Here is a 24476-nt window from a genome sequence, read left to right on the forward strand (position 1 = left end):
TCTGTCTGTCTGTCTGTCTGTCTGTCTGTCTGTCTGTCTGTCTGTCTGTCTGTCTGTCTGTCTGTCTGTCTGTCTGTCTGTCTGTCTGTCTGTCTGTCTGTCTGTCTGTCTGTCTGTCTGTCTGTCTGTCTGTCTGTCTGTCTGTCTGAGGGATAAAGCTGGATGCTCTCCCTGTCCCTTCAGGGGAAAGCAGTTGCTGGCGCTGAAGAAAGGATGGGAAGAAGAGAGCAGGGGGGGCTGGTGAAACAAATAATGGAAATAATGGGAGAGAAGAAGAGAGCCGTGAGAGCCGTGAGAAGCAGGGGGTGAATCCAGACTCTCTCTCTTTCACTCCTCTTCCTCTCTCTCTCTCCCTCCCTCTTGTTTCACCAGCAGGGGGGCTGGTGAAACAATGGGAGAGAAGGAAAGAGCAGGGGGCCTGATGAAACAATGGGAGAGAAGGAGAGAGCAGGGGGCCTGATGAAACAATGGGAGAGAAGAAGAGAGTAGGGGGGGCTGGTGAAACAATGGGAGAGAAGAAGAGAGTAGGGGGGTCTGGTGAAACAATGGGAGAGAAGAAGAGAGCAGGGGGGCTGGTGAAACAATGGGAGAGAAGAAGAGAGTAGGGGGGGCTGGTGAAACAATGGGAGAGAAGAAGAGAGTAGGGGGGGCTGGTGAAACAATGGGAGAGAAGGAGAGAGCAGGGGGCCTGCTGAAACAATGGGAGAGAAGGAGAGAGCAGGGGGGCTGGTGAAACAATGGGAGAGAAGGAGAGAGCAGGGGGGCTGGTGAAACAATGGGAGAGAAGAAGAGAGCAGGGGGCCTGATGAAACAATGGGAGAGAAGGAGAGAGTAGGGGGGCTGGTGAAACAATGGGAGAGAAGGAGAGAGTAGGGGGGCTGGTGAAACAATGGGAGAGAAGAAGAGAGCAGGGGGCCTGATGAAACAATGGGAGAGAAGGAGAGAGTAGGGGGGCTGGTGAAACAATGGGAGAGAAGGAGAGAGTAGGGGGGCCTGATGAAACAATGGGAGAGAAGAAGAGAGTAGTGGGGGGTGGTGAAACAATGGGAGAGAAGGAGAGAGTAGGGGGGCCTGATGAAACAATGGGAGAGAAGAAGAGAGTAGAGGGGGTGGTGAAACAATGGGAGAGAAGGAGAGAGTAGGGGGGCCTGATGAAACAATGGGAGAGAAGAAGAGAGTAGGGGGGCTGGTGAAACAATGGGAGAGAAGGAGAGAGTAGGGGGGCCTGATGAAACAATGGGAGAGAAGGAGAGAGTAGGGGGGCCTGATGAAACAATGGGAGAGAAGAAGAGAGTAGGGGGGGTGGTGAAACAATGGGAGAGAAGGAGAGAGTAGGGGGGCCTGATGAAACAATGGGAGAGAAGGAGAGAGTAGGGGGGCCTGATGAAACAATGGGAGAGAAGAAGAGAGTAGGGGGGGCTGGTGAAACAATGGGAGAGAAGAAGAGAGCAGGGGGGGCTGGTGAAACAATGGGAGAGAAGGAGAGAGTAGGGGGGCTGGTGAAATAATGGGAGAGAAGGAGAGAGTAGGGGGGCCTGATGAAACAATGGGAGAGAAGAAGAGAGCAGGGGGGCCTGATGAAACAATGGGAGAGAAGGAGAGAGTAGGGGGCCTGGTGAAACAATGGGAGAGAAGGAGAGAGTAGGGGGCCTGGTGAAACAATGGGAGAGAAGAAGAGAGTAGGGGGGGCTGGTGAAACAATGGGAGAGAAGAAGAGAGCAGGGGGGCCTGATGAAACAATGGGAGAGAAGAAGAGAGCAGGGGGCCTGATGAAACAATGGGAGAGAAGAAGAGAGCAGGGGGGCCTGATGAAACAATGGGAGAGAAGGAGAGAGCAGGGGGGCTGGTGAAACAATGGGAGAGAAGGAGAGAGCAGGGGGGCCTGGTGAAACAATGGGAGAGAAGGAGAGAGCAGGGGGGCCTGGTGAAACAATGGGAGAGAAGGAGAGAGCAGGGGGGCCTGGTGAAACAATGGGAGAGAAGGAGAGAGCAGGGGGGCCTGATGAAACAATGGGAGGGAAGGAGAGAGCAGGGGGGCCTGGTGAAACAATGGGAGAGAAGGAGAGAGGGAGTGGTGGAGAGTCAGAGGAGAAGAGGAGGAGTGAAGAGGAGAGGTGGAGAGGCAGGTCAAACGTGAAAGGGATGAACCACAGTCATCATCACTCAGGAAGTACTCAAACCACAGTCATCCCTGAGGAAGTACTCAGTCTTTCCTGGCAGAGCTGGTGAGCTAGAGCAGTGCTTCTCAAAATCACATTTTATTGCGTTCACATATTTTGCAGATTCTCCAACAGTACAGTAACAGCTAACAATACACACAAATCCACAAAAATATTTAAGAAAGAAGTTAATAAATATCAGGATGAGCAATGTCAAAGTCTGGAATATATGATGGTGTGTATAGACATGATGGACACGATATGAATAGAAAAGGTGTGTACAGCACTAGTTTTATAGGATGAGCCTTGACTAGAATACAGTATATACATCTGAAGGGGGTAAAATGGTAAACACTAAAGTGAGCAGTGTTCCATGTCTGTGTACGTAGGGAAACATCCTCTAAGGTGGTTGAGTATCAGGTGGTAGCCGGCTAGTAACAGCAGTGGTGTAAAGTACTTTGGTAAAAATACTTTAAAGTACTACTTAACTCGTTTTGTGGGGGGTATCTGTACTTTACTTTACTGTTTATATCGCTGACAACTTTTACTTTAACTTCAGTATATTCCTAAAGAAAATAATATACTTTTTACTCCATACATTTTCCCTGACAGCCAAAAGTAATTGTTACATTTTGAATGCTTGAAAAATGAAAAGTAGAGCCGCACACTCTAGGAGCTCAGATGCAATAATGTAATAACCTGAGAACCAGCATTTGACAGACAAGCTGTCTTCATCAGGGTATAATGACAAACACTGCAGGGTGACTAGTTTTGAATGCTTAGCAGGACAGGAAAATGTGTTCTAATTCACATACTTATCCAGAGAACATCCCTGGTCATCCCTACTGCCTCTGATCTGACGGACTCACTAAACAGAGAACATCCCTGGTCATCCCTACTGCCTCTGATCTGACGGACTCACTAAACAGAGAACATCCCTGGTCATCCCTACTGCCTCTGATCTGACGGACTCACTAAACAGAGAACATCCCTGGTCATCCCTACTGCCTCTGATCTGACGGACTCACTAAACAGAGAACATCCCTGGTCATCCCTACTGCCTCTGATCTGACGGACTCACTAAACAGAGAACATCCCTGGTCATCCCTACTGCCTCTGATCTGACGGACTCACTAAACAGAGAACATCCCTGGTCATCCCTACTGCCTCTGATCTGACGGACTCACTAAACAGAGAACATCCCTGGTCATCCCTACTGCCTCTGATCTGACGGACTCACTAAACACATGCTTAGTTTGTAAAGGATGTCTGAGTGTTGGAGTGTGCCCCTGGATATCTGTAAAAAAAAGATATAAATTGAAAATTGCACAATCTGGTTTGCTTAACCCTTGTGTTGTGTTAATGGTCAAACATGACCCGCCACTATTTTTAACAGCAGAGAAAAACCCTAAATTATATTTTTTCAACTTGAAATTGTATGACTTTTCTTAGAGTGACCCCACCATTAGAAAAAGTGAAACATCGCCTTTGTTCATATTTCCATGAAAGCTGTACACCCCCAGGGTACAAAGATTGTCTTAGGGTCATTTTTGACCCGGCAGTTATGAAAATCATTTACACACCACAAAAACCACAAAGACACACACACAATGAGAAATTGAGGTTATGTGTGCTACTGATTGAACTCAGCCAGCAGCTCCTGAAGCAGAAGATCACCATGGTTGGCACAGTTAGAAAGAACAAGCCTGAGCTCCCCCCTGCACTCCTCACAACAAGGGGGAGAGAGGCCTTCTCATCAAAAATATTGCCTTCACCCCCACCACCACTCAAGCTTCTTACCTCCCAAAGAGGAACAAGAATGTGGTCCTCCTGAGCACACTGCCCAAAACAGCTGAGATCAGTAATATTGAGGACAGGAAACCAGCCATCATCCTGGACTACAACCACAACAAAGGAGGCGTGGAAAACCTGGACAAGGTGATTGGAACTTACAGCTGCAGGAGGATGACTGCCCGCTGGCCCCTGGTCATCTTCCATAACATCATTGATGTTTCCTTATACAATGCCTTCGTGATACGGAACAAGATCAACCCTACCTGGATGCCTGATAAGTGGAACAAGAGGAGGGTGTTCCTGGAGCAGCTGTGAAAGGCACTTGTAACCCCACACATTCAAAGAAGTGAGTGTCTCTCCCACACAGCAGCTTCTGCAGCGCTTATGAAAGCTGTTCAGGGGGCTGAATCTTGTCCTGATCCACCTGAGGCTGCAGCTGGGACAGGCAACAGGAGATGCTATTCTGTCCCCCAAAGGACTATAAAACAAATACTATGTGCTGCACATGTGAGAAATACATCTGCAACGTCCATGCACACACACTTGCATACTGTCCTACATGTGGAATTAGAGTTGATTGATTTATGTTCTTCAGTGACTAAAGTTCAGGGCAGGGTACTGGGCGGAGACTATTTAATAGTCTGATGGCCTGGAGATAGAAGCTGTTTTTCAGTCTCTCCGTCTCAGCTTTGAGGCACCTGTACTATCTCAACCTTCTAGAATCTAGATGTTAGTGTGGTGAACAGGCCTTGGCTCTGGAGGCTGAGGTCCTTGATGATTTTCTTGGCCAATGGTGGATTAAGGCTGATTGTCACGACTTCCACCGAAGTCGGCTCCTCTCCTTGTTCAGGCGGCGTTTGGCGGTCGACGTCACCGGCCTTCTAGTCATCGCCGCTCCATTTTTCATTTTCCATTTGTTTTGTCTTGTTCCCGCACACCTGGTTTACATTCTCTAATCACATTGTATGTATATATTCCACTGTTCCCCCCATGTCCTTGTGTGGAATTGTTTTTGTTACATGTTCAGTGTGCCGCGCCAGGCTGGTTATTTCCCCCCTGGGTATTCTTTTGTAACCCATAGGTTGGATTTTTACGTTTGTTTTGTGACGCTATTTTGCGCATTTCTCTTTTGTTTATGGCTAGAGGTTTGACGCTGTTGCGTCCGTTTGTTGTGCTTCTGCCCAAATAAAGAGTGCGCCTGATCACAACTCTCTGCTCTCCTGCAACTGACTTCAACACCAGTAGCGCATACACTGACACTGATGCATTTTAGGTCAGGGATAGAGACTAGATTTGTCTTGAAACAAGTGTTGGGGAGAAAAGCTGCAATGAGATTTGTTTTTCAATTCATAGTGCTATTTTATCAGAAAGGTGACACGTTTCAGCACAATGTCTTTTTCAAAAAGTTCAGGAGGCACTGAACAAGATGCCCTGAGTGTACCTGTCACCTGCACAGCCACAACTCCACTTTCGACGTGACTTTAGTTGAGGGAATAGACAAGACGTCTCAGTCACCTCACCTCCGTTTCTGTTGATTTGTCATAGTATCGACCAGCGTGTGCCAAGCGGAGTGGACGTCAGTCCAGGATGAAAGAGAAAGGAAGACATTAAATGGTGGAGTTTGACCGTCACAGTGTGGTGCTCAGAGTGTGTGTGTGTGTGTGTGGTCAAGCCTCCTGATCTCTCCACAGTGGGATAAACAGATAAATGGACTCTCTGACCCAGATGTTAATGGATCAGTTCTGGGCTGCATAACAAATGGCACCCTATTCCCTATATAGTTCACTACTATTGACCAGAACCCTATGGGCCCGATTCCGACTTTTGTTTTACGCCTTTCCCACTCAATCAAATTGATTTATAAAGCCCTTTTTACATCAGACGATGTCACAAAGTGCTGTACAGAAACCCAGCCTAAAACCTGAAACAGCAAGCAATGCAGATGTAGAAGCACGATGGCTAGGAAAAACTCCCTAGAAAGGCAGGAACCGAGGAAGAAACCTAGAGAGGAACCAGGCTCAGAGGGTCCTCTTCTCACGCTTTTTCTTTGCACTTCTCAGTAGTTTGTAATCAGACTTGTACAGTACCTTGATCAGACCGACAGCGTCATAGCATCAATGCTGCATAATAAATTCTGCAGTAAAACTTTTTAAATTATGTAAGCCAACATTTTGTGTGGCTATGTATGCAACAAAAGTTCAACATTCACCTTTTGCTACTATTTATGGCAAGTCTATGCGTACAATTTGTACCAAAACGCAATGACGTTGTCGATCAAGGCGTTCCTTATGCAGGTGCATAAAGGGCTTTGCAGACGTTCTTCTCTTGCCCGCAATGAATACATTTAATTAAACTGCTGAAAACCCTCCCACTTGATTGCAAACAGATTTTCTTGTGGAGTTTGCGTTCAATAGGGTTTTCAGTACATTTATCTTCAGCCATCCCTTTAAATACACTATACCTTTAATTAGAATTGTGTCAACAGACTCTGTAGAATACATGGAGAGAACGGGTTCAGAATAGCGAAGGTCAATGAAAGAAAGCTATCTAAATATATGCATTTTCATCTCCGTTTCAGCCCCAACTGCTAGATGAAATAATACTCTGAACTTGTAGATTGTTTAGGCACATTTTAGAGTTAGGAAAGTATGTATGAATCATTAGAAAAACTGTTTTAGAGAGCCTTTACGCATAAAATATTTTGGTGAATCAAAAATACAGTAGTTTAATAATTCCTGAAAGTTGCCATATTCAAGTTCAAACCAAGAAATATTGGAAAGTAAAAAAAGTGTACAACACGGGTTGAACAGCAGTCTATAAATCTACCCTAATTATCACTAATCATGTTACTGTGATGAAAATGGTCCAGTCATCGTGAACCGCGAGCCAGGCTAAAGCTTTAAAGTGCTACAGTAAGTATGGTCTGAGCACCATAATGATTCAAATAGGCTACATGTCCCAAATGACTGCACATTAGCCTAATATGATCCAACTTCACAAATGTGACAGAGGAAAGAAAGATAATCAGAACGGAATGATGCAAAATGTAGAATACAAATAGAAGGAAACTAACACTAAAGTGACAGTTATAAATGTAGGATAGATTGGACGTCGGAGTACAATAATCGGTTAATCACCTAACTGAGGATCTTAATTTAACCTTGTGTATTACCCTAGAAGCAGTTGCACCCCTAAAAACAAAACACATTACAGAAAATACCCGAGCCTTGAAGCAGGCTTACAGAAAATTTGAACGGAAATGGCGCTACACCAAAACGGAAGTCTTCCGACTAGTTTGGATAGAGTCCTCACTGCCGCTCGATCATCCTATTTTTCCAACTTAATTGAGAAGAATAAGAACAATCGCAAGTTTATTTTTGATACTGTCGCAGAGCTAACTAAAAAGCAGCATTTAACAAGAGAGGATAGCTTTCACTTCAGCAGTGATAAATTCATGAACTTCTTCGATGAAAAGATCATGATCATTAGAAAGCAAATTATGGACTCCACTTTGAATCTGCGTATTTCTCCAAAGCTCAAATCAAATCAAATCAAATTTTACTTGTCACATACACATGGTTAGCAGATGTTAATGCGAGTGTAGCGAAATGCTTGTGCTTCTAGTTCCGACAATGCAGTAATAACCAACAAGTAATCTAACCTAACAATTCCACAACTACTACCTTATACACACAAGTGTAAAGGCATAGGCAAGATGCAGTAGGTGGTATAGAGTACAGTCTATACATATGAGATGAGTAATGTAGGGTATGTAAACATAAAGTGGCATAGTTTAAAGTGGCTAGTGATACATGTATTACATAAAGATGGCAAGATGCAGTGGATGATATACAGTACAGTATATACATATACATATGAGATGAGTAATGTAGGGTATGTAAACATTATATTAAGTGGCATTGTTTAAAGTGGCTAGTGATACATTTTTACATAATTTCCATCAATTTTTCCATTATTAAAGTGGCTGGAGTTGAGTCAGTATGTTGGCAGCGGCCACTAAATGTTAGTGGTGGCTGTTTAACAGTCTGATGGCCTTGAGATAGAAGCTGTTTTTCAGTCTCTCGGTCCCTGCTTTGATGCACCTGTACTGACCTCGCCTTCTGGATGATAGCGGGGTGAACAGGCAGTGGCTCGGGTGGTTGTTGTCCTTGATGATCTTTCTCTCCTCCCCACGACCCGCTGCCACCCCACTCTCCTCCCCACGACCTGCTTTCACCCCTCTCTCCTCCCCACGACCCGCTGCCACCCACTCTCCTCACCACGACCCTCTGCCACCCCGCTCTCCTCCTCATGACCCGCTGCCACCCTGCTCTGCTCCCCACGACATGCTGCCCTCACGCTCTCCTCCTATAAGATATTCCATCCACTACCACCCCTTCCAACATGTTTGTCACATGGCGAGAAGCCGAACTCCTGAAGAAGGTGTTATAAATTGACCGTTGTGCCCCGTTGTCCGTCTCCGCAGATGGTAGGCCAACCTACAGGTTGACGTGTTCCAATATGTAGTGGTTGGAATCTACCTCCCCCTATTACTAAACCATTTGTTCATGACAAAGTGTCTAACGTGAGACCAGGTCATCCCCTGTCTTCCTCCACTGAAGTTACTGAGTTGCAACTGTCTCTACCACGTCTTACAAAAGTAGTGCACTATATAGGAATGTGGAACCATTTGGGACGCATCCGTACTGTAGGAGGATTACTTATGTTGTACAAGGGCTCTACAAGAGACAATTTAGCGGTGACATTTAGCAGAAGAGGAGTGCCCTTTGAGAAAACTTGATTTAACAGGAACACACAAAGGTCAACACATCCAGGTGGACAATCTTCACGACTTTATAACAGAAGACCTCAGCAGTGGATTCAGCGTTCAGTGTTGCAGCAAATTCTGCCTCCCATCTCACTTATTCGTTCTTCTCTTTTTTTCACATAAAAGAAAATACAAAACAATAGGATCGGAGTATGACAGGAAAACAAAAAGAGCATGTTCAGGAGAGGTAGAAAACCCTGAAGGCACCTCCTCCTTTTTCAAAATATGATGGAATATATATATTTTTTTAAGTTTCCTGATTTTTTTGGACTAAAGCAACAAATAATTAGAGATTTATACAAAGAAAAAGGAAAACATGATGTATCCCAACCTCTTCTCCTCTGATCCCTCCATCCCTCTCTTCTCCTCCGATCCATCCATCCCTCTCTTCTCCTCCGATCCATCCATCGCTCTCTTCTCCTCTGATCCCTCCATCCCTCTCTTCTCCTCCGATCCATCCATCGCTCTCTTCTCCTCTGATCCCTCCATCCCTCTCTTCTCCTCCGATCCATCCATCGCTCTCTTCTCCTCCGATCCCTCCACTCCTCTCTTCTCCTCCGATCTCTCCGATCCCTCTCTTCTCCTCCGATCCCTCCACTCCTCTCTTCTCCTCCGACCCCTCCATCGCTCTCTTCTCCTCCGATCCCTCCATCCCTCTCTTCTCCTCCGATCCCTCCATTCCTCTCTTCTCCTCCGATCTCTCCGATCCCTCTCTTCTCCTCCGATCCCTCCATTCCTCTCTTCTCCTCCGATCCCTCCACTCCTCACTTCTCCTCCGATCCCTCCATCGCTCTCTTCTCCTCCGATCCCTCCATCCCTCTCTTCTCCTCCGATCCCTCCATTCCTCTCTTCTCCTCCGATCCCTCCACCCCTCTCTTCTCCTTCATTCCCTCCACCCCTCTCTTCTCCTCCGATCCCTCCACCCCTCTCTTCTCCTTCATTCCCTCCACCCCTCTCTTCTCCTCCGATCCCTCCACTCCTCTCTTCTCCTCCGATCTCTCAGATCCCTCTCTTCTCCTCCGATCCCTCCACTCCTTTCTTCTCCTCCAATCTCTCAGATCCCTCTCTTCTCCTCCGATCCCTTCACTCCTCTCTTCTCCTCCGATCCCTCCACCCCTCTCTTCTCCTTCATTCCCTCCACCCCTCTCTTCTCCTCCGATCCCTCCACCCCTCTCTTCTCCTTCATTCCCTCCACCCCTCTCTTCTCCTTCATTCCCTCCACTCCTCTCTTCTCCTCCGATCTCTCCGATCCCTCTCTTCTCCTCCGATCTCTCCGATCCCTCTCAACCTAGAGGACAACTACTCTATATGTGCGTCTCAAATGGCACCCTATTCTCTATGAATACCACAATCAGCAAAACAGACCTAATTAACCTTAAGGTGACTTTCAAAGGTGACTTCGCTCGTGGATAAAAGATCCCCAAATCCCCACAGATACACATTCCTCTGTCTACTTAAAAGGAAGGAGGCTGAACAGGTTTACAAAGGCTCTGTGTTAAATCATGAGCAAACTTCAAAGATAAGCTGATTCACTTTTGACCTTCAGTGGAGTAGCAGCCATTAAGAACACTGAGACAATGATGTTGTGATTCAGGTTGACAGGATGAGGTGTGAACCAGGTGTGAACCAGGTGTGAACCAACCCCTATTATCACAGCGATGTACTGACTATAGTAAAGAAGCATTACTCTCTGAGTGTTTGACCACGTATTGATATTGCTGTGTTTATTTATTTATGTATGTATGTGTGTGTGTGTGTGTGTGTGTGTGTGTGTGTGTGTGTGTGTGTGTGTGTGTATGTGTGTGTGTGTGTGTGTGTGTGTGTGTGTGTGTGTGTGTGTGTACGTGCGTGTGTGTATTTGTTTCTGAGATGATGAACTTCCATTCGTCAATCCGCTATGATAATGTTCTTCCTCCTCTGCCTATGATAATGTTCTTCCTCCTCTGCCTATGATAATGTTCTTCCTTCTCTGCCTTTGATAATGTTCTTCCTCCTCTGCCTATGATAATGTTCTTCCTCCTCTGCCTATGATAATGTTCTTCCTCCTCTGCCTATGATAATGTTCTTCCTCCTCTGCCTATGATAATGTTCTTCATCCTCAGCCTATGATAATGTTCTTCCTCATCTGCCTATGATAATGTTCTTCCTCCTCTGCCTATGATAATGTTCTTCCTCCTCTGCCTATGATAATGTTCTTCCTCCTCTGCCTATGATAATGTTCTTCCTCCTCTGCCTATGATAATGTTCTTCCTCCTCTGCCTATGATAATGTTCTTCCTCCTCTGCCTATGATAATGTTCATCCTCCTCTGCCTATGATAATGTTCTTCCTTCTCTGCCTATGATAATGTTCTTCCTCCTCTGCCTATGATAATGTTCTTCCTTCTCTGCCTATGATAATGTTCTTCCTCCTCTGCCTATGATAATGTTCTTCCTCCTCTGCCTATGATAATGTTCTTCCTCATCTGCCTATGATAATGTTCTTCCTCATCTGCCTATGATAATGTTCTTCCTCCTCTGCCTATGATAATGTTCTTCCTCCTCTGTCTATGATAATGTTCTTCCTCCTCTGCCTATGATAATGTTCTTCCTTCTCTGCCTATGATAATGGTCTTCCTCCTCTGCCTATGATAATGTTCTTCCTCATCTGCCTATGATAATGTTCTTCCTCCTCTGCCTATGATAATGTTCTTCCTCCTCTACCTATGATAATGTTCTTCCTCCTCTGCCTATGATAATGTTCTTCCTCCTCTGCCTATGATAATGTTCTTCCTCATCTGCCTATGATAATGTTCTTCCTCCTCTGCCTATGATAATGTTCTTCCTTCTCTGCCTTTGATAATGTTCTTCCTTCTCTGCCTATGATAATGTTCTTCCCTCTCTGCCTGAAAAGTAACAGAGGAATCAATCATAAATTCACTGATCTGAGAGGAAATTCAATGAAGACAGAAGCCCCTGAGGCTGTGGATCCAAGCTGGATAAGGTATATCACTGGGGGACAGTAGTGGTCAGGCCATCCTGTGTAGATGAACTATATGTTCCTGGAAGATCCCGACTAGCACAGGAACGCTGCCTTCCACAGGCTAGCACACGTCTACTGATGGCCAGCTGCTTGGGAGAGGGTGACGTGTTCTTTTGCACACCTTTGAAGCTTGTGAACAAACACACATCAAATCAAAATGTATTCGTGACGCGCTCCGAACACACCACAGCCGTAGACATTAAAGGGAAATGCTTACAAGCCCTTAACCAACAATGCAGTTTTAAGAAAAATAAGAGTTAAGAAAAATATTTGCTAAATAAACTAAAGTAAAAAATAAAAGAGCAACAATAAAATAACAATAACGAAGCTATATACAAGGGTCAATGTGCGGGGATACAAGTTAGTCGAGGTAATTTAGATAATATATACATGTAGGTAGGGGTAAAGTGACTATGCAAAGGTAATAGATAATAACCAGTGGGAATCAGCAGTCTGGGTCAATGGAGTCAATGTAAATAGTCTGGGTGGCCATTTGATTAGCTGTTCAGCAGTCTTATGGCTTGGGGGAAGAAGCCTTTTGGACCTAGACTTGGCGCTCCGGTACCGCTTGCCGTGCGGTAGCAAAGAGAAACACATGCGCGCACACAGTCACACACACTCACACACATATTTTAATATTATTTAACTAGGCAAGTCATTTAAGAACTAAGTATTATTTACAATGACAGCCCACCTCGGCCAAACCCTAACCTGGACAACGCTGGGCCAATTGTGCGCCGCCCTATGGGACTCCCAATCACGGCCGGTTGTGACACAACCCGGGATCGAATCAGGGTCTGTGGTGACGCCTCTAGCACTGAGATGTAGTGCCTTAGACCGCTTCGCCACTCGGGAACCATACACAGTCATATACGGTCACACACATACACACAGTCACATACACAGTCATATACAGTCACACACATACACACAGTCACACACACAGATTCGCAAATGAAGAGACCACCTGTAGATACACCTCTTCTAGTTTTCTGTTATTGTTGCCTTCCTTTGTCGTTATGTTTTAATCTCACCTTTCTTACACCCCCTTTATGTTTTAATCTCACCTTTCTTACACCCCCTTTATGTTTTAATCTCACCTTTCTTACAACCCCTTTATGTTCTAATCTCACCTTTCTCACACCCCCTTTGTGTTTTAATCTCACCTTTCTTACACCCCTTTGTGTTTTAATCACCTTTCTTACACCCCCATTATGTTTAAATCTCACCTTTCTTACACCTCTTTTCTCTTCATTTCTCTCCCTCTGTTCCTCTGTATCCCTCTACCTCTTTAAAGTGATGCTCCAGAACTTTTGTATAATTTAAAGCAGTAGTTTTGAAAGTGGAGCTCTCAAGCCAAAACGGGTCTTTGTTTTTTTGTGTACTACGCCATCCATTTTGTGTGCAATTCGTATGATATTTTGCAAATACAATTCGTATAATATGTTACGAATTTGTTGTGCTTAAGATCCCGGACTGCATTTTTACCCATTTCCTGCAGTCAAATGACCTAGTGTGTAACGTCTCTCGTCGGAAGGCATGGACCAAAGCGCAGCGTGGTAAGTGTTCATGATATTTTATTTCTCAAAAACACTCGAACAAAATAACAAAGTGAAAAACCGAAACAGTTCTGTCAGGTGCAGACACTAAACAGAAACTAACTACCCACAAAACCCAACGGAAAATGACAACTTATATACGATCACCAATCAGAGACAACAATAGACAGCTGCCTCTGATTGGGAACCACACAAACATAGAAATAAAGAAATTAGAATGCCCACCCTAGTCACACCCTGGCCTAACCAAAATAGAGAATAAAAGCCTCTCTATGGCCAGGGCGTGACACCTAGAGTCCTCATGGATGGAATGTTATTCATATTTTTCATAACTTCATCATTTAAAAAAACAATTAAAACAATAGTAGGAAACTGGTGTTTATATGTCAAATGGTTTTGTTAAATTTCAGTGTTCTGTGATGTATATAAAGGTGTAATATTGGGATTTAAACTCAAAATTGAATACATTTCAACTTTATATCTGACGTGGTACTAAATATCAGGGTCACACATAACCATATGTGAGAGGTGTATACTTTTGTTTCAAAGTAGATTTTTATTAAGACCACCAAGAAACCCTGTGTGACCCTGATTTAGCTCACAGCAGTGAACAATATTAAGTTGTGCACTATAAAGGGAAAGGGTGCCATTTGGAACACATCCTGTGTGGCTGCCTGGCTTTTGGCAGGCAGTCGTAAGAGATGCTGCTGTCGCTGAAGAAGAAGAAGAAGAAGACGAAGAAGAAGACAAATTATTTTAGGAAGAAAGAGATCAATAACATCTTTAGTAAATCCTCCCTCCTGGGCCTTCATTAATCCAAAGTAATTTTTCTCCTGCCAGACTCAAATCTGCATCCCAAATGGCACCCTATTCCCTATGTAGTGCACTAACTTTGACCAGAGCCCTATGTGGTTATATAGGGAATATGGGGGCCAATTGGGACACAGAGCGATAACTGGAGACAAAAGGAAATCTCAGAGATGAGAGAGCGAGAGAGACAGAGAGAGAGAGAGAGAAAGTGAGACAGAGAGAGAGACACAGAGAGAGACAGAGACAGAGAGACACAGAGAGAGAGAGACACAGAGAGAGAGAGACAGAGAGAGAGAGACAGAGAGAGAGAGAGAGAGAGAGAGAGAGAGAGAGAGAGAGAGAGAGAGAGAGAGAGAGAGAGAGAGAGAGAGAGAGAGAGAGAGAGAGAGAGAGAGAGAGAGAGAGAGAGAGAGAGAGAGAGAGAGAGAAAGCGGACTGACACCAGAGGTGATTAGCAATAACAAAGTATATTAAGCTTTGTTATTTACTGGAATCATCATTTTTCAGCATCAAAATCGAGAGCGAGAGAGCGCGAGAGAGAGAGAGCGAGAGAGCGAGAGAGAGAGAAAGAGAGAGAAAGAGAGAAAGAGAGAAAGAGAGAGAGATGTGTGTGTATTCACAGCGCACATGTATTTGCATTTCCAAGCTTCAGTGTTTGTTTCTGGAAGCATTATCTAACCTCAGTTGGCAAGAAACAGACAGTCTGGCCTGAATAATAAACCACTTTCATTCTCTTCTTATTCTCATAAAGAGTCGGGCGCCGTTCCAGGAATCAGACTTTGATTCATTATGCTCCGTGCGTGCCAAATGGTATCCTTTTTCCTATATACAGTAAATGACATTGTTATGAACGTTCTCAAACCGCCTTTCTCCCGGCGGTGCAATAGTGTTGCATTAAAGTCGTGATAAACCCAGTCATTCTGGATGGAGGCTCAGTACTGTTTTGTCTAATTTACACTATAGTGCCTGAAAATACAATGACATTGCTAAAGAAGTGAGATATTTAGTAGGAAACAACTTTGCCAGCAATATCATGTCGTCAAATTTACTTTAGACAGATGTCAATGTTGTCATTACCTAGAAAAGTTGGTCCAAAATAGCTTGCAATGCTAACGTTAGCTAGCTGAAATCCAGTGACTTCCCCTCAATCTTAGCTAGCTAGCTAACGTTATACTGCATCTAAAGTCAATCCGACGACATCAAAAGGTTTCCTACTAATTATTAGCCTTCTTTTGAATGTCACTATTGTACTTCCTAGCCACTGTAATACAGTGTTGATGAAATCCTCAACTACGCTCAATGACGACGCATTGAGTAAAACGCTCAGTCGGGCATCAATCCAAAACAAACGTTCAAAATAACATTGTGACGAAACATGCAACCCATGACAACTGGGAGTAGGGAGGCATTTGGGATGCAGGTGGTCTCTTCCTGTTTCTCTGTGTTTCGCAGTGGAATGACAGAATCCACTAAGTCGGTTTATTCAGAGAGACAGACTTGTCAAACATGAGTGAGGGAGAAGAATTACACGAAACAATAAATAAATCACAAAACATTTTGATTCGTAGCTTATTTTTCACTAACTGTTTTCCAGCCATGCTAGCATGTTCTCCCAAGCATTGCTGATTCAAACTCATTACATGATTTCTGCATCTATCAATAAAATCAATCAATCAATCAAATTTGTTTCTTGGGACCTAGAACTAGGATCTATGTTTTGTCTGAGTTTAAAAGTAAAACATTTGCCGCCATCCACTTCATTATGTCTGAAACACAAGCTTCCAGCATAGCCAATTTTGGGGCTTCGCCATCTTTCATCAGAATCTACAGCTCTGTGTCATCTACATAGCACTGAAAGTTGACATTGAGTTTCTGAATGACATCACCAAGAGATAGAATACATAGTGAAAACAACTGTGGTCCTAAAACGGAACCTTGCGGAACACCGAAACTTACCATTGATTTTTCAGAGGACAAACCATCTACAGAGACAAACATATCTTTCAGGCAGATAAGATCTAATCTAGAATTTGGACAGTGTAGACCACAGGTGTCAAACTCATTCCATGGAGGGCCAAGTGTCTGTGGGTTTTCTCTCTTCCCTTGTACTTGATTGATGAAATAAGATCACTAATTAGTAAGGAACTCCCCACACCTAGTTGTCTAGGGCTTAATTGAAAGGATAAGCCAAAAACCTGAAAGCACTTGGCCCTCCATGGAATGAGTTAGACACGCCTGGTGCAGACCAATTAGGGTTTCCAATCTCTCTGAAATAATGTGGTGGTCCGTCAAAAGCGGCACTAAGGTCTCAGAGCACGAGGATAGACGCAGAGCCTTGGTCTGACGCCATTATAAGGTCATTTACCACCTTCACGAGTGCGGTCTCAGTACTATGATAGGGTCTAAAATCAGACCGGAGTGTTTTATATGCATTATTTGGCTTCAGGAAGGCAGTGAATTGCAGAGCAACAGCTTTTTCTAACTTTTTTGAGAGGAATGGGAGATTCGATATTGGTTTTGGCTTTTATAGAAGAGACTTTATTCCTACCACTTTTAGTGAGTTTGGTACACATCTGGAAGATAGGGAGACAATTATTATGTTCAACACGGGAGGGCCAAGCACACTAATTCAATGGAATAGGGTCCATTAGGCAGCTGGAAGCTTTGGAGGCCATAATTATTTTTGTGAATGTGTCGAGAGATACAGGATAAAAAAAACTTGAGTGTCCTGGCACTTCTGTACAGACTCAGTGCAACTAAGTTTTTGAGAAGTATGCATATTCAAAGAGGAGTACATCATTTGCTTTCTAATGATCAAGATCTTTTCGTCAAAGAAGTTCATGAGTTAATCGCTGCTGAAGTGAAGGCCATCCTTACGTGGGGAATGCTGCTTTTTAGTTGGCTTTACCATGGTATCAAAATACATTTTGGGATTGTTTTTATTCTCCTGAATCAGTTTGGAAAAGCAGGCTTTTTGATATTGCATGGTACTGTCTTTCCAAGCTAGTCAGAAGACTTCCAATTTGGTGGAGCGCCATTTCCGTTCCAGTTTTCTGGAAGATTCCTTCAGGGCACAGTTATTTTCTGTATACCAGGGAGCTAGTTTCTTGTGAAATGTTAGTTTTGTTTTTAGCGGAGCAACTGTATCTAGGGTTTTACCTAAGGTTAAGTTTAGATCCTCGGTTAGGTGGTTAACTGATTTTTGTAAAACTGTGTCCTGCGTCCTTGGATAGGTGGGGGGTGTCTAGAAGGGCACCTAGGAATCTCTGGGTTGTCCGAGGATTTATAGCGCGGCTTTTGATAGTCCTTTGTTGGAGTTTGAGTGAATTATTTGTTGCGATTGGAATCGTAATAAGATGGTGGTCCGATAGTGATTATGATTATGGCAATGCGTAGGTCCCGCGACATGTTGGTGATGGCGCCGAAGCCTTTTGGAGTGGGTCTGTGGACTTCTCCATGTGAATATTGAAATCACCAAAACGTATATTTGTGTAGCTCTAGCTACACTTACGTGAAATTGTTTAAAAGTACGAATGTTTCACCGCTTCTGCCATGTAGTGTAGTCTGAGAGGCACACTATATCTTCATACTCTTGCCAATTCATCTATCTGTCACAAATATACCCACAGATCAGAGAAATCGTTGAAGAGTAATGGGACTTCAACACCCTCCAATGAGACATGGATAATGAGACATTGAAAACTATGACACTATGGTCTAAGTCATTTCTCTGGCATTGCTCTGTCTTGCTACTTTACCTCAGAGTTACATTATGGGCCATTACTCTTCATTGAGTTCCACCATGCAGCTCAGTTCTGTGGAGAGAGAGAGAAATAGAAAGAGAAAGCAAAGGGGGAGAGAGAGAAGGGGCAGAGAGATAGATGGGGGGAGAGAGAGAAATGGGGTAGAGAGAGACCTAAGAGAAATAGACAGGCAGAGCGAGAGAGAGAGAGAGAATTGAATTGAGAGACCTAGGAAGAGGGAGAGTGAGGCAGAGAGAGAGAGAGAGACCTAAGAAAGAGAGTGAGGCAGAGAGCGAGGGAGAGAGAGACATAGGAAAGAGGGAGAGTGTATCAGAGAGAGAGAGGGAGAGAGAGAAAGACCTAGGAAAGAGGGAGAGTGAGACAGAGAGAGAAGGAGAGAGCGAGACCTAGGAAAGAGGGAGAGTGATGCAGAGACAGAGGGAGAGAGAGACCTAGGAAAGAGGGAGAGAGATCAGTTCATTCATGTGTTTCTTTCAGGAGAGATTTGGACTCTCTAGAAGGCTCAGAGTAGGCATGAGGGTTTAGCAGGAATAATAAATGAATTCATTTCAGTCTATTTCCAAAGCTTAGATTATTTTCATGCTGTATATATTTAGAGAGCAGAATGAAACCATGGAGAATCCTTCCACTTCCTCCTGATGGTGTGATGCATTGGCATTGCCTGGGTGAATGATGGGTTGATGAATGTGAGTTTATATTGAAGACATTGAGTCTAGTCTCTATAATTACCCGATCTTTATTTTTCTGTGCCCTCTCTCTCAATCTTTATCTCTCTCTCTCTCTCAATTTCTCTCTCTCTCTCAATCTCTCTCTCTCGCTCAATCTCTCACTCTCTCTCTCTCTCTTTCACCCTCTCTCCATATCCCTCTCTCCATATCCCACTCTCCATATCCCACTCTCCATATCCCACTCTCTATCTTTCTATCTTTCTCACTCCCTCTGTTTCTATCATGCACTTGCCATCTCTCCTTCTTAAATCAATTGGTCACATACTTAACAGATGTTATTGCGGGTGTTGCGAAATGCTTATATTCCGAGCTCCAACACTGCAGTAAAATTGAACAATTCACAACAATACACACAAATCTAAAAGTAAAAGACTGGAATTTAAAAATATATAAATATTAGGATGAGCAATGTCGGAGTCCGAAGTCCGAAGTATAAAAACACTACTAACTCTAGCTACATTTATGCGAAATGTTTAAAAGTACAAATGTTTCACCGCTTCTGCCATGTAGTGTAGTCTGAGAGGCACACTATATCTTCATACTCTTGCCAATTCATCTATCTGTCACAAATATACCCACAGATCAGAGAAATCGTTGAAGAGTAATGGGACTTCATCACCCTCCAATGAGACATGTGATATGAGACATTGAAAACTATGACATCATTGTACATAGGGCAGCAGCCTCTAAGGTGCAGGGTTGAGTAACCGGGTGGTAGCCTGCTAGTGACAATGACTAAGTTCCCGGCAGGGTACTGGGTGGAGGCTGGCTAGTGATGGCTATTTAACAGTTTGATGGCCTTGAGATAGAAGCTGTTTTTCAGTCTCTTGGCCCCAGCCTTGATGCACCTGTACTGACCTCGCCTTCTGAATGATAGCGGAGTGAACAGGCTGTGGCTCGGGTGATTGATATGCTGGCGTTCCTGTGACATCGGATGCTGTAGGTGTCCTGGAGGGCAGGCAGTGTGCCCCTGGTGATGCATTGGGCTGACCGCACCAAGCTCCCTCTGCTGTCTCCTGAAGTCCACGATCAGCTCCTTTGTTTTGTTGACGTTAAGGGAGAGGTAATTTTTTTGGCACCATTCCGCCAGGACCCTCACCTCCTCCCTGTAGGCTGTCCACTCCACCAGGACCCTCACCTCCTCCCTGTAGGCTGTCCACTCCACCAGGACCCTCACCTCCTCCCTGTAGGCTGTCCACTCCACCAGGACCCTCACCTCCTCCCTGTAGGCTGTCCACTCCACCAGGACCCTCACCTCCTCCCTGTAGGCTGTCCACTCCACCAGGACCCTCACCTCCTCCCTGTAGGCTGTCCACTCCACCAGGGCCCTCACCTCCTCCCTGTAGGCTGTCCACTCCACAAGGGCCCTCACCTCCTCCCTGTAGGCTGTCCACTCCACAAGGGCCCTCACCTCCTCCCTGTAGGCTGTCCACTCCACCAGGGCCCTCACCTCCTCTCTGTAGGCTGTCCACTCCACCAGGACCCTCACCTCCTCCCTGTAGGCTGTCCACTCCACCAGGGCCCTCACCTCCTCCCTGTAGGCTGTCCACTCCACCAGGACCCTCACCTCCTCCCTGTAGGCTGTCCACTCCATAAGGGCCCTCACCTCCTCCCTGTAGGCTGTCCACTCCATAAGGGCCCTCACCTCCTCCCTGTAGGCTGTCCACTCCGCCAGGGCCCTCACCTCCTCTCTGTAGGCTGTCCACTCCACAAGGGCCCTCACCTCCTCCCTGTAGGCTGTCCACTCCACCAGGACCCTCACCTCCTCTGCCTCTGTCTCGTCATTGTTGGTAATCAGGCCAACTACTGTTTAAAAATATATATATATTTCACTAGGCAAGTCAGTCAGTTAAGAACACTTCTTATGGCTGCGTTAACAGGATCGATATGACAACAGCCAGTGAAAGTGCAGGGCGCCAAATTCAAACAACAGAAATCTCATAATTAAAATTCCTCAAACATACAAGTATCTTATACCATTTAAAAAATAATCTTGTTGTTAATCCCACCACAGTGTCCGATTTCAAAAAGGCTTTACAACGAAAGCACCACAAACGATTATGTTAGGTCACCGCCAAATCACAGAAAAACACAGCCATTTTTCCAGCCAAAGATAGGAGTCACAAAAAGCAGAAATAGAGATAAAAGGAATCACTAACCTTTGATGATCTTCATCAGATGACACTCATAGAACTTCATGTTACACAATACATGTATGTTTTGTTCGGTAAAGTTCATATTTATATAATCTCACTATGTATTGGCGCGTTATGTTCAGTAGTTCCAAAAACATCCGGTGATTTTGCAGAGCCACATCAATTTCCGGAAATACTCATAATAAACGTTGATCAAAGATCAAGTGTTATACATGGAATTTTAGATCCACTTCTCCTTAATGTAACCGCTGTGTCAGATTTCAAAAAAGCTTTACGGAAAAAGCAAACCATGCAATAATCTGAGGTCGGCCCTCAGAGCTCAATCAAGCCATACAGGTACCTGCCATATTGTGCAGTCAACAGAAGTCAGAAATAACATTATAAATATTCACTTACCTTTGATGATCTTCATCAGAATGCACTCCCAGGTATCTCAGTTCCACAATAAATGCTTGATTTGTTCAATAATGTCCATCATTTATGTCCAAATAGCTACCTTTGTTAGCGCGTTTGGTAAACAAATCAAAACTCACAAAGCGCGTTCACTAAATGCAGATGAAATGTCAAAAAGTTCCGTTACAGTCCGTAGAAACATGTCAAACGATGTATAGAATCAATCTTTAGGATGTTTTTAACATAAATCTTCAATAATGTTCCAACCGGAGAATTCCTTTGTCTTCAGAAAAAGTAAATGGAACGGGAGCTACCTCTCATGTGAATGCGCATGACCAGGTCTTGGCTGCTGGCAGACCTCTGACTCATTCCCCTCTCATTCAGCCCCCCTTTACAGTAGAAGACTCAAACAAGTTTATAAAGACGGTTGACATCTAGTGGAAGCCTTAGGAAGTGCAACATGACCAATATCCCACTGTATCTTCAATAGGGGCTGAGTTGAAAATCGACCAACCTCAGATTTCCCACTTCCTGGTTGGATCTTTTCTCAGGTTTTTGCCTGCCGTATGAGTTCTGTTATACTCACAGACATCATTCAAACAGTTTTAGAAACTTCAGAGTGTTTTCTATCCAAATATATAAATAATATGCATATATTAGCAGCTGGGACTGAGGAGCAGGCAGTTTACTCTGGGCACCTTATTCATCCAAGCTACTCAATACTGCACCCAGCCATAAGAAGTTAACAAAACATTACAAAACAAATCTGTCAACAAAATGTATTACAGTACTTGACTATGAGGTGGAAGCTAGCTACTACAGTAACTAGTGTTACCTAATAACAGGGGTACACGGATAAACTGTTGCAATTTTAGTTGCAGTTGAGTTGCTTGCTAACGTTATTTGCTGGGGGGTGTTACACAAAACACTTCAGACGCAATTAGCTAGTTACCTTCAGCTAGAGTTGCAACAAAGTTGTCCTGTGTCTAACGCTAGCCTAGTCAACAACAATCATGACCGGTTAACGTTACCTCAGGCTCCGTTGGCATTGACTCGGGTCGCCTCCTTCGTTCAGTCGCTTTTGCTTGACTCCAAAGTCCCCGATGTTGATGATGGTAACCTTCAACATTTCAAATGGAGGCCCACCAGAGGGCTTCAACGTAGGCCTATGACTCCTTTCCATTCAGAAACTCACGGGTTGCCACATCGAAAGTGCCCCTCATTGCGAAGTCTGCCTCCGCGAAGTGCTGTCTGCAGATCCTGCTAGCTCAAGCTGGCACGTCCTTCCTCTTCAGGATATGGAGCCACTTCTTCAAAAGTTGTGGGTCCTTGGGCAGTCGATGGTAGTTTACTGAGGGATGTTTTTGGAGCCAATTCATACGGCCTGGCACTATACAGTTCATGTTTGAATTACTACTTGTTGTTGCCATCTTCGTTTACTTTCTGAGCGAAAACTCAATAACACAGACAATTTGCTGACTTCGGCCAATGACGCACTGGCGTCAGTCGTTACTATGGCAATTTAAAATGGCTCTGAACATAGCTCAAATAAACGTTGTCGGCGATCAAAATACTAAATATAGAGGTGTTTTTTATGTTAAATGCACATGTTTAGTATTAGTGGATGGAATACATCTCTTTGCTTAGTTTCACTTCCTACATTTTTTCCATTCCCCTTTAAATATCTGACTCATGTCGGCCATGGAGAACGAGAGCCCACGTCGATGGCTCTGTGTTATCCTCAAAGCAGGCAAAGAAGGTGTTTAGCTTGTCCGGGAGCAAAAGGTCGGTGTCCGCGATGTGACTGGTTTTCCCTTTGTAATCCGTACATCTCGTGCCTGAGCCGTTGAATTGTGACTCCACTTTGTCTCTCCTCTGACATTTTCTCTCATGAAGAGATTCCTCTCCATGTCTGTGACACTTTGTCTTGTAACCTTTTTAATAATGCACGCATAAAGAACAATGTGTTCTAATATTGAAATAGTAGACACCGTATATAGTAAGACGGACACTATACGGAGTGCCTTTCTCACAAAAGGCCTAGTCAAAAGTAGTGCACTATATAGGGAATAGTGTTCCATTTGGGATGCAGCCGTTATGTAACTTGTTAAGAACAACAACTAGGTCACCTAAACAGGACACTCTCGTCAGCCGCTGAAATCTCATGCATCTGGAGGTGGGAAGTGGAGGGAGCGAGGCTGTTTGACACTTATCAATCTGAATGTACACACATACTTACATATCTCAGTATCTTTTACTAGGACCTAGTGTTGAAATAATAATTACACAACATAACACCACGTCTTATGGTGACTTACAGCATCACCACATGATGAGTGGAGTCAGTCAACTGCCTTCCTGTGTCTGTCTGTCTTTTTGTCTGGCTATCTGTTTGTCTGTCTGGCTGGCTGGCTTTTTGTTTGTCTGGCTGGCTGTCTGTCTGTCAGTCTGCCTGTCTGGCGTAAAAGCTGTCAGAGCAGGTTGTCATTTTGTCTCTCACCTTCTCTGTGAACATGAAGTACTGTCGACTGGAAAAACCACGGGGTGCAGCTAGAAACAACTCAATCACATCTACATCCACCGACTGCATTGAACAAATGTTCGAGGAGAGCGAGAGAGAGAGAGAGAGAGAGAGAGAGAGAGAGAGAGAGAGAGAGAGAGAGAGAGAGAGAGAGAGAGAGAGAGAGAGAGAGAGAGAGAGAGAGAGAGAGAGAGAGAGAGAGAGAGAGAGAGGGAGAGAGAGAGAGAGAGAGAGAGAGAGAGAGAGAGAGAGAGAGAGAGAGAGAGAGAGAGAGAGAGAGACATTTTCTTATATTTCTGTGCTTTAGATCTGGTCTCATTCAATCCCTGCGTTTGTGACATCTTGTGAGGATGCTTTAATCTCTATTCTTCAGAAAGGAAACCATGTGACTTTGACAAGTGCTGTATGGATTTGAAGCCCTTTGTTACATAATTTTAACCATTGTCAGACTTTTCTATCACTTTATAGTCAAGTGTACCATTAATATATCTGTCTCCCTCTCCCTCCCTCTCCCTCCCTCCCTCTCCCTCCCTCCCTCCCTCCCTCCCTCCCTCCCTCCCTCCCTCCCTCCCTCCCTCCCTCCCTCCCTCCCTCCCTCCCTCCCTCCCTCCCTCCCTCCCTCCCTCCCTCCCTCCCACGCACCCAACTCAGTGGTTTAGACAGTTCTTTCCTTCCTCCCTGAGTTGGCTTAAGGCCAGTCATTCATATAAACCTCCCTAACCTAGTTAAGGACAGGAAACCCAT

This window comes from Salvelinus alpinus, chromosome 8 (genome assembly GCF_045679555.1).
Source record: "Salvelinus alpinus chromosome 8, SLU_Salpinus.1, whole genome shotgun sequence".
NCBI lineage: Eukaryota > Metazoa > Chordata > Actinopteri > Salmoniformes > Salmonidae > Salvelinus > Salvelinus alpinus.